The sequence below is a fragment of the Scleropages formosus genome, chromosome 24 (genome assembly GCF_900964775.1).
Source record: "Scleropages formosus chromosome 24, fSclFor1.1, whole genome shotgun sequence".
Lineage (NCBI taxonomy): Eukaryota > Metazoa > Chordata > Actinopteri > Osteoglossiformes > Osteoglossidae > Scleropages > Scleropages formosus.
In genome coordinates, this window is record NC_041829.1 from 14,279,541 (window position 1) to 14,294,294 (window position 14,754).

Below are 14,754 nucleotides of genomic sequence, written 5' to 3' on the forward strand. Positions count from 1 at the left end.
TGCATTCAGTTTTTTTTCCCTTCCTTTTTAATTCCTTTGAGCATTTCTTACTTCCAGGATGCCATGGGTCTGAATTATGTTATGATGAAGCCAGGGATGTTGAAGTGATCTTCAGTACACGGAGTGTCACTTTTTTCCTCACCCGTCATACATTTTTAACTTCAGAGTATAAAGCTTTTTCTGAGCCATGCATAAAACACAGACTTACAAAAAAAGTCAGCGTGAGACAGTTTCCTTTTAAAATTTTCCTTTGCTGTAAATTAGCACTGATTGATCCGAAGTACTCTATTTCCCTATAAAAATAATACAGCCAATGAGTATACATGGCATCACCCTCTCTCAAAATGTGTCCGTTATATTACAGTCTTGAAAATGTATTATTCTCATACGAAAAATGGTAGACTGTTTGTGAATGACTATTTATGGAGCAAAATGAAATCTGTTAACTGTCAAAGGCAGTTCAGTAATTATTACATGTGACCTCTACTTTCGTGACAGTATGGAAGGGCAGGAGCTTGTAAAAGGGCTTTCAAAGCATTTAGCGAAGAAGCATCCAAAGGCCCATTGCAAGCATTCTCACATGAAATTGTAAAATATGTACCTGCCAATCACTCCAATTTGAATTTCCTGTTGACAGCAACGGGCCGCTGGAAGATGGAAATATGATAGCTTGTCAACTCGTCATAGAAATTCCGTGTCCAGCCATGTGAGGGTTGCAATAATTTCAACGAAACCCCCCTCCTTGGCTTCAAAATAACTTTTATTATTGGAAATGGAGGGAAAAAGGAAGCGAATGGATGATAGACAGAGAGCTGTCGCACCAGTGTGACGGTGCCATATGTGTCTTTGATGGAAATGGTGGAGCAATATCTGTATAGTGCTCAGCATCGTTCTCTTGACAACCGAATTTTGAGTCTGTGTTTAACGTCTTCAGATTACTCATTTGCCTTGTACGTAACCTTAAGTTTGGAAATCAACTGTACATGAACATGAACTGGAAATGAAGAAGTTTGTCTACTGAGAGTTAAGAAACTCTCAGCATTATGTTGTAGAAGTTTTCAAAATCCTCATTTGAAAAATTTGACAAATTCTTGCTTGCTGCTTCATGTTGCAAAAAGGAGAACATGCCATGATTTAAAGTAACTGTGGAGAGAGTAAAATATCAAAATGAGGTTTGCTGCAACTGAAATTGTTATAAAGGAAATGCGATTAAGACCTTGACTATCTCAATGTAGGAGTGCGGTGGCGCTGTGGGTTGGACCACAGTCCTGCTTTCCGGTGGGTCTGGGGTTCAAGTCCCACTTGGGGTGCCTTGCGGCGGACTGGCGTCCCGTCCTGGGTGTGTCCCCTTCCCCCTCTGGCCTTACGCCCTGTGTTGCCGGGTAGGCTCCGTGACCCCATAAGGGACAAGCGGTTCTGAAAGTGGCCTATCTCAATGTCCAGTGAAGAGTTTGTTTGGTTGCCTCCAAAACTGGACAAACAATGGGAGTAAGTTTAGTGAAGTCCTTCCTCCATTTGTTTTTTAAAATGCTTCCATCCACATTTGTGAAGGCCTCTCAAATGGTGAGCAGTTGTCCCAGGTCTGCCCTCTGAGTATTTGTAATTCACTCGTACAACCCTCTGGTGTTGGAAAAGGGGGAGTTTAAGCTGACAAAAGGCTGATTGAAACTCTACAGTTGGTCAGATGTGCCTACTTCTGAAATGTTCAGCTATTGAATGTCAGGAGTTGAACTGCATCGTTTGCAGCGCTCAGGCCAAAAATTATGGAGGAATGGGCCAAGACTAACAGAGGAGCTTGGACCAGCCAGAGATCACTAAACCTCATAACTGGGCAGTATTATGTGCCTGTCTCACATTCCAGGCACTGTATAATACACCCAATATGGCCCAGTGACTGAAACAGCAATGTGATGTAACTGAAAATTGAAAGCTCTGGCTTTCTAACAAAGAACATCTCTGTGGATCAGAGCTCCTTGTCAGAGGGTAGATGCCTGGACTTGGAGAAAGGACTGTAGACCTATCATAAAATGGTGATTTTCTATGGGGCAAGATGTTGCATGTGCAAACATGGCAGGTTACTTGGTTAATATAAAGAGCTAAAGTGAATTATGGAGGTCGGCAGCTATGTTTTACACTTACAAAGTGTAGTCATATACACAGCACTCACTCACTTTTGATGGCTTATTCTTCTTAGCGTTGGGGCAGTTCAGAGTCCATCCTAGAATCACTGGGTGCCAAGCTAACAGGGGTAGAAGCAGTACAGGACACCATCCATGGCAGGGTAGTCACACGTATTGACTCATCGACAGTTTACCTGAAACATGTCTTTGCATGTTTCAATGTGCAAACTCCACAAAGACCGAGTTTGATTCAAACCTGCACTCAAACAGCTTTACTTGCACCAGTGTCCCACTCTGAAAACTTAAAAATTCAGCTTTAATATTACTAAAGGTACAGATTTGAAAAAAAGAAAAACTCAGCTTGACATCTGTTTTAGACATCTTGTTTTCTGAAGAGACAACAGATAGGAAACTAGTTTTGTTGTAAGTGGTTCCAGGAACTTGATTTTAAATGTTCTTACTTGCATGTTAAATAAAGGTAAAGTACCTGTGTGTAAAAATGAGAGCAGAAGCTTTATAAATGTTTGTTTTTCTGCAGGGAATTAATGTTAGAAATGAGGATGATCCTGTTATCAGAGGTATTATCAGGTCTTTCCAAAGTATTTCATTTGTATTTACATTTCACCTTGAGCAAATGGTTTTCTCCAAAGCGGAGTACAACTCAACCAAAACAAAAGTTTATTTCACCCGAAGATGGAGAGACATACAGTGCTGATTGAAAGTATGTGAATCCCTTTAGTTTTAATACAGAATCATAATTTAATCTAGTTTTTCTCATTTAACATAAAACGTGTGTAAGGACCAGTTCCATATGCCTCTTTAGAGGAAATTATCTGTGCAGTAGAAAAATGGAAATCCTACATGTGTAAAAATAAGTGAACCCCAAGTTACATAGGTCAAACCAAGTAGGTAAGAGGAATCAGGCATGTAAATGTAACCCTAATCATTTAGTCATTATATAAATTAATTTTAAAAGTTAAGATTTTTGATTTTATGAGTTTATTATAATATTTTTTACAAGAATAATGATTATCCCTATGGGGTTCACACATTTTCAGGCAGAATTGTAGATGCAGCCAGGTGATTCTCAAGATACTGTCAGTTGTCTGATGCCACATTTTAAACTGACATGCATTACTTGGGTAGCTACACATAGAGTGGTTAGGGAGTACATTTTTTAAACAGAGAACATTAACAATAATGTTGCATAAATATCAGCATATAGATTTTATGGAAATACTAATTATATCTGTGAAATGATATGTAAATTTATGAAGTGGGTAGGATACCCGGAGAGAAGTCTGAAATAGATGTGTTTTGAGACCCTTCTACCATGTTGAGAGGGACTCAGCAGTTCTAAGTGAGAGTGGGACAATATTCCACCATATTGAAGCCAGAACCAAAAACTTTTCAGCTTTTGATTTTGGAACTTGTGCATGGGACCACCAAGCACGCAGAGGTGGAGGAGTGTAGTAGTCTGGCTGGGGTGTAGCAGATGATCAGATCTTAAATATCAGGGAGTAGACCCGTTGATGGTTTTGTAAACCGTAACCAGAGTCTCGAATTTGAGCCAGGAAGCTATAGGAAGCCAAAGCAGAGAGATGAGAAGGGGAGATACGTGAGAATGCTTTGGTAGGTCAAACTCAAGTGAACTTTTGAAGTCTTGTAAATAAATTGTGGGACAGATCCATTGATGATCTTGTAGGCTATAACCAAAGTGTTGAACTTCATGCTCTCAGCTATAGGAAACCAATGCAGAGAGACGAGGAGGGGAGATACCTGAGAGTGCTTTAGTAGGTCAAACACAAATCATGCAGTGGCATTCTGAATCATCTGCACAGATTTGGTGGAGGAGGCCAAACAGGAGGGAGTTGAAGGAGTCCAGATGGGAAATCTCCATCACCTGGACCAAAAGGTGCGAAGAGTTCATTGTGGGATAAGTGTGGATCCTGTGGATGTTATGCTGAACACATCTGTAGGACCAAGTTATGGAATCAGTGTGTTGCAAGAAGCAGAGACATGAGATGATCAGTACTCCCAGGCTTTCAACAGATGAAGCCAGTTGAAATGAGAGAATTTTCAAGTTTGATAGAGAATTCCCAAACTGGAAAACTGGATAATAACTTCCGATTTACTGCAAATTCTGCAGGTGTGGCTTTGAGCTCCGAAAAAAAAGTGAAATTGCTTCTACTGAAACAACTAGAAGTTGTAGAATTTGCGTTTCATGCTTCTGCTTGTCCTCTACAGGCTGATGGAAAATCTAGATGCATCAGTCACAGTCAACCAATCTACATACATCTGTTCATTATCATTGACAACTTCACCATCTTAGGATTACTGTGGTCCCCACAGCACAGGCTAAGCCAAATTTGAATCCATTCTGGAACCCATAAGTTAAGATTTTTTTCTTATTTTTTCAGAAGCACTTTGAAATTGTGTTTGTGTTAATAACAAAACCATGAAAAAACTAGGCCTCACTCTAAGATCACTCGCTTTTGGTTTTGTATCATGATAGCCCTTGACTTCTGAAATGGGTGCATTAAAAATAATAAATAAGATATGATGTCATGGACACAGAGTTTTCTGTTCCCACAGCACAACAGGAAATGAAATGATGCCCTGCAAGCACAGGGTCGGCACTCACTGATACATGCTAGCTGGAAACAGGAAAGGCTGTGCAAACAGTGGTATCGGGAAGCTCTGTGTTCCTACAGGACAGCTCACAAATAAAAGCCAGCACTCAACTCGATGAGTCCTCCATTCATCACCTTGGTTCAGTATGCTGCAACATGTTTTCACCGTGTTTGTAGTGCCATAGGTATACTGTTTATGAAGATGGTAAAATTCAGTTTATTTGTTTTGTTTGTTTGTTTATAAGAAAGTAACCAGTTATAAATACATTGACCAACCTGCAGCTGGAGTTACAAAATGTTTTGTTCCATATACAGAACAAAGGTTGTCTTCTCTAAATATGTTAACTACATTATTATTATTATTATTATTATTATTATTATTATTATTATTATTATTATTAAGTCTCTTGGTTGCTTTTTGCATTTTGCTTGACTTTTTCTGTTTATTTTGATTAATATGAAGATATGTGCATTTAAAAAAGTCTCCACCTGCATGTTTGGCGTACCATAATTTAACACTTTGTCAAATATTTCTTTCTTTGACAGCTAAATTTAAAAAAAGAAAATTCCAAATCTGAGATACAAAAAAACCTTCTCAAACTGTAAATGAATAATTTACTCCCAAATGATTAAAAAACAATTACAATATGCAGAGCTATCAGAATAAATTTTATTTGAAATGCAGACTGCACTTGTGTTCTTGCCTATTTTATTCTATCGGGGAAACCCATGAGGATTTCAACACGATTCATTATGGATGAGACTCAACTTACAGTTCTTGACTGTTGATTAATAGAAAGTTTTTGGTATGTAACATTGTTTGCATAAAGCATAGTTTCTTATTGTTTCTTCTGAATAAAAATTTACATACATACATCAAAATAAATAAATAAAATCCTGAAAATTCATCTTATTAAAAGCATATGTCTATTTTTGGTTTAGCCCAAAGGGCAGTTGTAGAATGACAATTTTTTTTTTTTTTTTTTTTTTTTGCTGCCAAAGCTTGGAAATTGAGATATTTGTTTAAAATCTAACACTCAGCGGCCAAACAAACATCCTCCCCCATATATCACCTGATTACAGAACAGTTTTCCTCATGCATAAACATGAATACTGAGGATCCAATGTTTTTATTTTTATTATCCTCTTTTAAAATGTTTCATGAGACAAATAGCTTCAAAATTGATTATTTGACACAAAACATGGTGGATGTCATCGTCTCCTGCGACGTTGAACACAGGCATCATTTGTTCCAGCAGAATAACATAAAAAGACAAATGTAAGGCATAAATGCTGTCACACTGTAATAAGAGTGGACACTATGTTTTCTGATTTAATTAATCTGATCGAGTGACAAAAGACATGCATAAACTGCAGCCTTAAATCTTTTATTTCAGCTTCCTTTTATGAAAAAAATTAGATGCCTGGGATCACTATTGAGTGATGTATCATTATACAATACAAAATAAACATTGAATTTTTTTTTTTTTTTTTTTTTAAATCATTTTCTGACAATTATCAATTGAAGGTTGCTAGCTGAAAGAAGTTGTCTGGAAAACCTAATACTAGAATTAATCTATTTATATGAACAGATCTCAAGAATCATAAGGGGTGGGAGTCCATTGAAAACTATGAATAAATAGCTTAACATTATACTTTTTCTACTCCTTCAAGTCGCATAAGGTCTTATTCTGTGCTGTGCATCCATAGAGTTTCAAAGTGTAGTTATGCCAGCTGGCACACAACAGATCGTTATAGTCACTATGAAGTCAAACAGTAATAATACAAAAAGTAATTCTTTTAAATGCAAGTTGTAAAAATGTCTATTAGCAGCCTGTACAGCCAGCTGGCAAAAACATGTGGCAATAAGCAGCCGAAATGTTGTTTCCCATTTCAAAGGATTCCAGCCAACATCCCCATGGATGTGTCAGTTTTGCCATTTGTCACCCTCCTCCTGGACAGTCCCTCAGAGCATCTTGTCCTGCAAAGAAAACACAGAGATAACAAGTGATATACGGCAAAACAAAGCTTTCGGGCCAGTCTTTTAATTGTAGCCATTCTTTGTGTTAAGTTTTGGTGTTAAGTTCTGACCTGAAAGTGAAGAAATCAAGTTACATGAACAGTTAAAGTGAGAAATATTATTTTAAATTTTATAACAAGGGATTTTTGTGCTGTTATGCAAACTATCAGCAAATTATTTTTTGTTAGACTTTAATTTAATTTGATTTAATTTAATTTAATTTTTTATTTAATAACTATTGTAGCTTTTGTTAGTTTTTCTGGCATTTAAATATATAATGAATAAGTTTTCTTGCTGTTTTACAAGAGTTCAAACTTTATCATTACTATCATTCTTGAAGTAGATATTCACTCATAACATTAATTCTATTTTATGTAGCAAATAATTCATGACACCTTTCATGAGGTTAATCTTACTTGCACACTGGGTATGTATTCCAGTTTTAAGTTTTTCTTTATTTTTGGGTTGGGGTTTATTAAAATAGCCAAAGAATTATTATAGATTGCAAAAAACACATTAAGCCAATAGTCATTACTTCATTCCTTAGCAAGGGAGTTAAAGAGAGATTCTGGCCTAGAGGAATGGAAGAGTTACAATAAACTATTATGATGATTTTAAGGTTAGCTAAGTGCACTCAGGAGTGGTCAGGCACACACACAAAAAAAACCTGGTAGAACTGACATCACAATTTCCTTTTCATAAAGCGGCAATGAGCACATATGGTCTTGGTCTCCTGTCTATTCAGTGCAGAGTAGAAACACCAATTTTTCTTTATGCTTGCAATGCTATGCAGTGAGGGAGAGAGCGAGCACGATTTTGCTCCCAGGCTATGTTGCTGACTCAACTTGTTGTCCTGCTCTGCCAGTGATGTAACATCCTCCCACACATCCACAGTGTGTGTCTGCTATTGCATCTGAGTTGTGTATAATGCCAACAAGACTACACCACGTGCATGACATGTCTTCCATCTGTTGTGCTATCATATTTACTGCAAAGAAAATAAAACAGCATCCCAGATCTTACACCATGACTCTTCACTAAGTCTGACTTTGTTTTCACTAGTCGCATAATGTGAAACAAACTCAAATAGCCAATTAATACATATGATCAACAACAGACAGTTGGTGGTCCTATTTTTTCCATACTTTAAGGACACAGTGACTTGCATTTAGTGTTGACACACATCCAACACATTCTCTACCCTTGACCTTAAAGTTTCCATCCCACTTACACCCATAAACATGCTTCAAATCAGATGTATGACTTTGATCTGTGACCCATTTTGCCCACTGTACATAATGTATGTTTCCTGACCCAGCCTCAGTTTAAGAAGTTAAAATCAGCTTTTTCACTGCAGAAATGACATTCACTGATACCAAGAAAGGTAGAGTTTGCAGAATTTTTATTTATTTATTTTAAATATATGTGACACAGTGGAGTACATCAAGTCCAAGAAATGACCTGGTATGAGATGGCAGCAGACTTTTTATTCTTTGAGTTACAGCCCTTTATAAATCAATGTTATACAAACTTGTGAAAACAGTCAAAACAAACTTAACGCAAAAACCAGAAGCATTCTCCTCAGCCTAATAAAAGTCCTTAATTGGCTCAACTGACTGCATCAGCTGCTTCTTCTTAACAATCCTTTACTGAGTGAGACCTTCTCCCTGCCACAACATCTTTTTCCAGTCTGTTTATTAATTGTTTCAGGTCTGGTCCTTTAATACAAATGAATTCTCCACATTCACCTTAAGTGGTTTAGTAATGTCAGAAATGCAAGGACTTGGACTGGCAAGTCAGAAATTCATGCTCTGGAACAATACATGTGCATGTTTTTTGTAACGCTTTATTTTTTTCTGCTCATGAAAAAGAACAAACTGGTTTAATCTTTACTATATCATCTGTAAGAACTGTGGTGTCAGTTTTGCTGATTTTGTTTAACACACTGATGAGTCATACCATCACAAAAAGTCTTTTTTTTTTCCAGACAAGTCCTTTGTATTATAACTCACAAAGTAAAAATCACTTTCTGGAACGACTGCGGCTGAGTAATGTCTAATGTCAGCACTTAGTTTTATTTCACGTGTCTTGTGATGCACCTTGACACATTATCAGTGATGTAACCTGGGGTCACAGGGTGTTTTATGTCTTTCAAGATCAGGCAGCCTCACACAGGGCTTGGAGTTGATTAGACTCCAACGTGCATCCAAGTAGCTCTACCCTGAGCCCACGGTTCACCTCTCCTGTTCCACAGCCATCTAGATGCACATTGCACCTCTGTAACAAGATTCTTAGCCTCCCTCTTCTGTCTGCCTGTGATACCCAACATACTATAGACCCATACAAAGACTCCCCAGCAAAGCTCCAGCAGCCTACTTCAATGGGCACACAGCTTGCTCTCAAGCCTTTTCAGCAGCACTGCTGCACAAGTTCTTTATATCTCACATCATTCTTTCATAGATACCCTCATGCATTCTTTCCAAGGAATTGTAAGCTCGAAGAGTATGGCTTGCTCAGAAGCTTCTGAGAGCAACATCATGTCTTGCCTCAGAGATATTTCTGTCATAGTGGCTCGAAACCTGACATGCCTTTTGAAGTCAACCATCATCTGCCAGTCTCATACAATCTTTAGGAGCCCTGGCTTGACACTGGGACCTGATTCTACTTTTCCCTCTCAAATGCTAGGTCCCAATGTGTGCAATCCCCCCCACTTGACTCTGCCACACTCTGAAGCACCTGGCAGTGGCACCAGCAAGAGCTGCTCTCACTTTAGACTCTTCAACAGCTGCTGAGGACACACACACACACACACACACACACACACACACACACACACACCATCTGAACTGCTTGTCCCATACAGGGGTTGTGGGGAGCCAGAGCCTAACCCGGCAACACAGGGCGCAAGGCTGGAGGGAGAAGGGACACACCCAGGACGGGACACCAGTCCGTCAGAAGGCAGCCCAAGCGGGTCTCAAACCCCAGCCCCAACGGAGAGCAGGACCCAGTCCAACCCACTGCGCCACCACACCCCCCGCTGCTGAGGACATGCTCCTATAATACTATTTTTGAGTATAATTGGAAAGGTAAAGAATTAACTTCATCCCACCTACATAGGTTAGATGGACTAGGCAGTATGCTGTAGACTGGATGGATTAAGAGCTTAATATGGTGGAACTCTACTTTCCACATCTTGCCTGCAAGTCCTTACATCCCACTGCTTGTTCACAACTGCTCCAAGCTCCCTAGTGGTGCATCCCAATCATTTCAGCCGTCCGTTATTCCTCCAAGACTGCATGCACCTTCCTCCTGTTTAAACTTATGCCACTCCTTTTCCTGAAACTTCTTATATATCCATGAAGGAACATCACCCAGAACTGCACTTCCAGAAGTCTGTGTGCTCACCATTTAAATTTGCTGAAGCTAGGAGTTCACTTGCTCCCCTGTAGCCAGCACATTCCACTTGCATCCTGTTCTTACCTTGGTACCTACTCCAGCAAACCTAGAATGACATGATTCCCTTAATTCCAACACTTCTCTAGTCGCTATTTTCTAAAACTCCTCTTGTAGGCTCCTGAAGGGTAATCTTTGCTGTTTTTTTTCTCACCATACAAGGAAACGATACTCAAGATTTGAGGCACAACAATTCACCTGTAACACTGACTAATTATCTTTCTCTTGAATACCACAACTGTCAGTATTGGGATTTTTTAACTCTAAAGAGGCCAGAAGATCATTGGCAGGATGCTATACCAATATAGCCATGCTTTAGACTTACCTGGAAGTCTGTACTAGTCTAGCCACTTAGCCACTTCCCAAAGGCACTCGCCAACAATTTGCAAGTTGCCTATATTGCCACTGTGTCTCTGAAGCTTTTTTCAAACCACTTGCCTCCTAAGCTTTTCACTGCCTTCTCTGAAATGGGCGGAATCAGTGTGTTCTGTCTGCTAAACTAGAAATTAAGACTAGGCTTTTCATTCCTCAGCAACAGAGATCTGCAACTTATTCTAGACTATGTTATAAGACTCTCCAGCTCCTGTAAAATTCACATGCATGCTGGAATGGATGATGCGGTCACTATCAAGGCATCTTTGAAGACACTGATGGGTGGCTACCTGGATCTCCACATTCAACCTTTGTCAACTTCACAAGCATGTCTATGGCCAGCACAAATAGGATCACTGATATAGATATCCCCTTTTTTAGCCTGTGCTACTTAGATGTTGCTGCTCTCAATCTCACCCACGACTGGAAGTCACTGTAATAATCCAGAATGGGGTCCTTGACCTTATTTGGGAACATGGTAAGGCTCTAATACTCTTTCACCCAGCATCTATGAATCTGAGCCATTCAGAACAGTGTGTCAGTGTTTCTCTAAACTGGAAGTGTTGGCCATGAGGTAAGGAATACTGTAGGGAGGATGACAGTCAATTGCAGAACTTTTATTGCCTTTTATTAACTTGAAGCAGCATTAAATTTTAAGTTAATTTTAAGAACATATTAAAAGTGTTTGGTTCGAAGAACTGACCATGTGTCTCATTTGTGACCAACGATTAGACAATACTGACCACAAGGTTAAAACTGGTACATCATATAAGCATATGAAACATTCTTCAGCATCTGGTTACTTTTAGTTTACAATAGAAAAAGCATAAACATGTGTATGTATGCCTATTATTTTGGCAAGTAGTTTCTGTAAAAATATTGGAAATCGCTATAAAAAATTTAAAAAAATTACGCTGAATGAAATCAGTCCTGCACAGCTCTGTTTGTATTCTATAGGAGTTTCTCTCAGTCTGAACAAGTTTTACAGCTAGCTCCTGGCAACAAGTGAAAAATGTTATAAAACAGAAAGATGAAGAAAATGCAATGAAAAATAAATAAGTAAGAATATTTGTATCTTGGAAAGTGCTTCACTTGATCATTTGTAACAAGTGTACAAGTGTACATAAATTGATAGGATGAGATTTTATCTGTTCTTCCTATAACCCCATTCTTTTTTTTTCGTTTATCCATTATCAGTATGTTTACAAAGTAGGACTCATTGTACAGATCCTGTTTCATGGTTGCCAAAAAATAGTGCAAGCAGATAAGGAAACAAGAGTACTCTGGAAGAATCCTTAATTTTAAAGAGAGTTAGTTTGGAAAGAAAAGGAAAAGATACGAATAAGAAAAATAAGGACCCAGCAATCCTCCAGCTTTTGGAGTAAATAATTTTTAAAAATTTTGCTCTGTATAAATAAGGATAATGTATGTATGACCTGTGATGAATTGGGGTCAAGTCCAGGATTTGAGAAATCCTCACACCCTTTGCTTCTCAGATCACTGTGTCACGGCACTTGATGGCTGGTCTAAAAATTGATAATAGATGGCTAATTTTAAGTTTACAGCTGATGCTTTTGTGTTAATTTCAAACTGAGCCACTACTGTTATCCTGTCAATTCTGAACCTCAAATTCACTTGGCAGTCAATTAAATTATATAGCTTTTTTGGTTGTGCAAAGTTGTGCGATCTTGCTAATTCAAAATCTGAAAAGCAAAAATGTGGGTTGGAACATGCTATAGTTGAGTTCAGATATTCCCCGTTATAAAGTTAAATCTAAATTTTAACATCAATGACTCTACAGTGTCATTTATTATTATTATTATTATTATTATTAGTAGTAGTAGTAGTAGTAGTAGTAGTAGTAGTAGTAGTAGAGGTAGTTGTAAGCTGAGTTGTCTCTTTCTATGGAAATACGTAGAATTGCAATTTGAAGGAATTATGGCAGAAATATGTATGGTGGGTGGGTGATATGAGAAAACATGGTATCGAGACTTGGTGGTACAGAACACAAGTGGTATCAAATTCAAGAGGATTAAAGTCTATGAGACCATTAGCAGATTTGCTCCCCAGTACCTGCAGGACTTGATTGCTTGCTATGCCCCAACCACACCACTACGCTCTTCCACCTCTGACTGCTTGGTGGTTCTACGCATAAGGAATCTAAAATTACTATCCTAAATAATAACCTGTAACCTGAAAATCCATCCATTCATTATCAGTAACTGCTTGTCCATTGGTGGGTTTCAGTGGTTCAGAGCCTATCCTGGAAGAACAAAGTATGAATCAGGGTAAAAGAGTACACCCCCATATGGAAAGCAAGTCCATAGCAAGACAATCCCATTAATTTTTTCACATTTAAAAGGCAAGCAATATGCTAATTGCACATGCCTTGTGAGCATGGGAGTGACAGTCATAGGTAAATTTTTTATTCTGGTGAATTACCACATATATTTTCCTACAAGGCTGCATCAAGGCTGGTGTTACTACAGTTTCTCATCGATGATGTTAACATAACAAATTTTTGAGTGCTCATTCTGTGAATTTATTTGCCATTTAAAATAATTTAATGCTGAGAGTAACTTCAGAATACATTGCAGCAGGAAGTCTGGTAACGTGGGTTATTCACGCTAAAAGGTATGCTGTCTACGCAAGCATTCTAACTTTGAAAGGTTCACTGGCTCTGCATCCATCCTGACCTGAAAATATACACTGAAAACACATCCACCTACACTGCACTTGTGTGTTGTCATCTTTTTCTGCTAAAGGATGTCAGTCTGTAGGTATAACTTTGGATCCACTCTGAAGAAAAAGAAAAACCAAACATAACCAGAACAAACCAGAACAAAAAAAAAAAAAAAAAAACCTTGGAATAACTTGTTTCTCTTTTCCTTTTATGTACCTCACAACCAGAATATGAATGCAATACAATGCTAGTTGTTCTTCAATAGGACTCTGTCCTGAAAACAGGGTGAGATCACTTCACAAAGTTACAGAAGAAACAAATGACAGAAATTAGAAATGGTTTAAATGTATTTATTTAGCAGACGCTTTTCTCCAAACAGAGTTCCAATGAACTCTATGTAGTGTTATCAGCCCACACACCTTATTCACCAAGGTAACTTACACTGCTAGATACACTACTTACACTGGGTCACTCATCCATACATTAGTGGAACACACTCTGTTTGGCACTCACACATTATGGGGGAACCTGAACAGCATGTCTTTTAAGTGTGGGAGGAAACCAGAGCACCTGGAAGAAACCCACATAGGCATGGGGGTAATATGCAAACTGCAGACAGACTGAGCAGAGATTGAACTCACGTCCTCTCACGTCACCCAAGTGCTGTGAGACAGCAGCGATACTTGTTGTGCCACCCTGCCACATAGAAGTAGCCTATTATTTATAAACACCATTTAGCTAGCAGCTGGAGTCTCATCCAGGGTGCACTCCCTCAGCCTTACTCCCAGTGCTTCCTGGATGGGCTCCCGATCACCCCAACCCCGCTCACATCATGATAACTACATCAGAGTCTGTAGTCTGAGAAACAGATGCTTTACTGCTTCCTTAAATAGTACACGCCAGTGTCATGTCAAACAGTAAAGACTTACACTCATCTGTCTGTAATACCGTTTTCCAGTCATCTGCCATCCAATTTTTGTGTTCTTTTGCCAATTTTAACCTTTTCTTCAGCCAATTTCAGATATGGCTTTTTCTTTGAAACTCTGTCTCCTAGGTCAGCATCCCAGGGTCGTCTTTTCACTGTTGCAGATGACACTCTGTAACACAGTTACAGAGGTTTCTCTACCATTAGGACCATTACCATTAGAATTTACTATTAGGACACTGGAGTAATAGCTGCTGAAAATGAAGCTTTGCAATCATATGTGAATAATAAATAATAAATCAGTAATTTTAAGCAGTAATAAATATTTGCAACATTGGTAATGATGTCAGGGTGGTGCAGTGGCGCAGTGGGTTGGACTACAGTCCTGCTCTCTGGTGGGTCTGGGGTTCAAGTCCTGCTTGGGGTGCCTTGTGATGGACTGGCGTCCCGTCCTGGGTGTGTCCCCTCCCCTTCCGGCCTTACATCCTGTGTTACCAGGTAGACTCCGGTTCCCCGCGACCCTGTATGGGACAAGCGGTTCTGAGAGT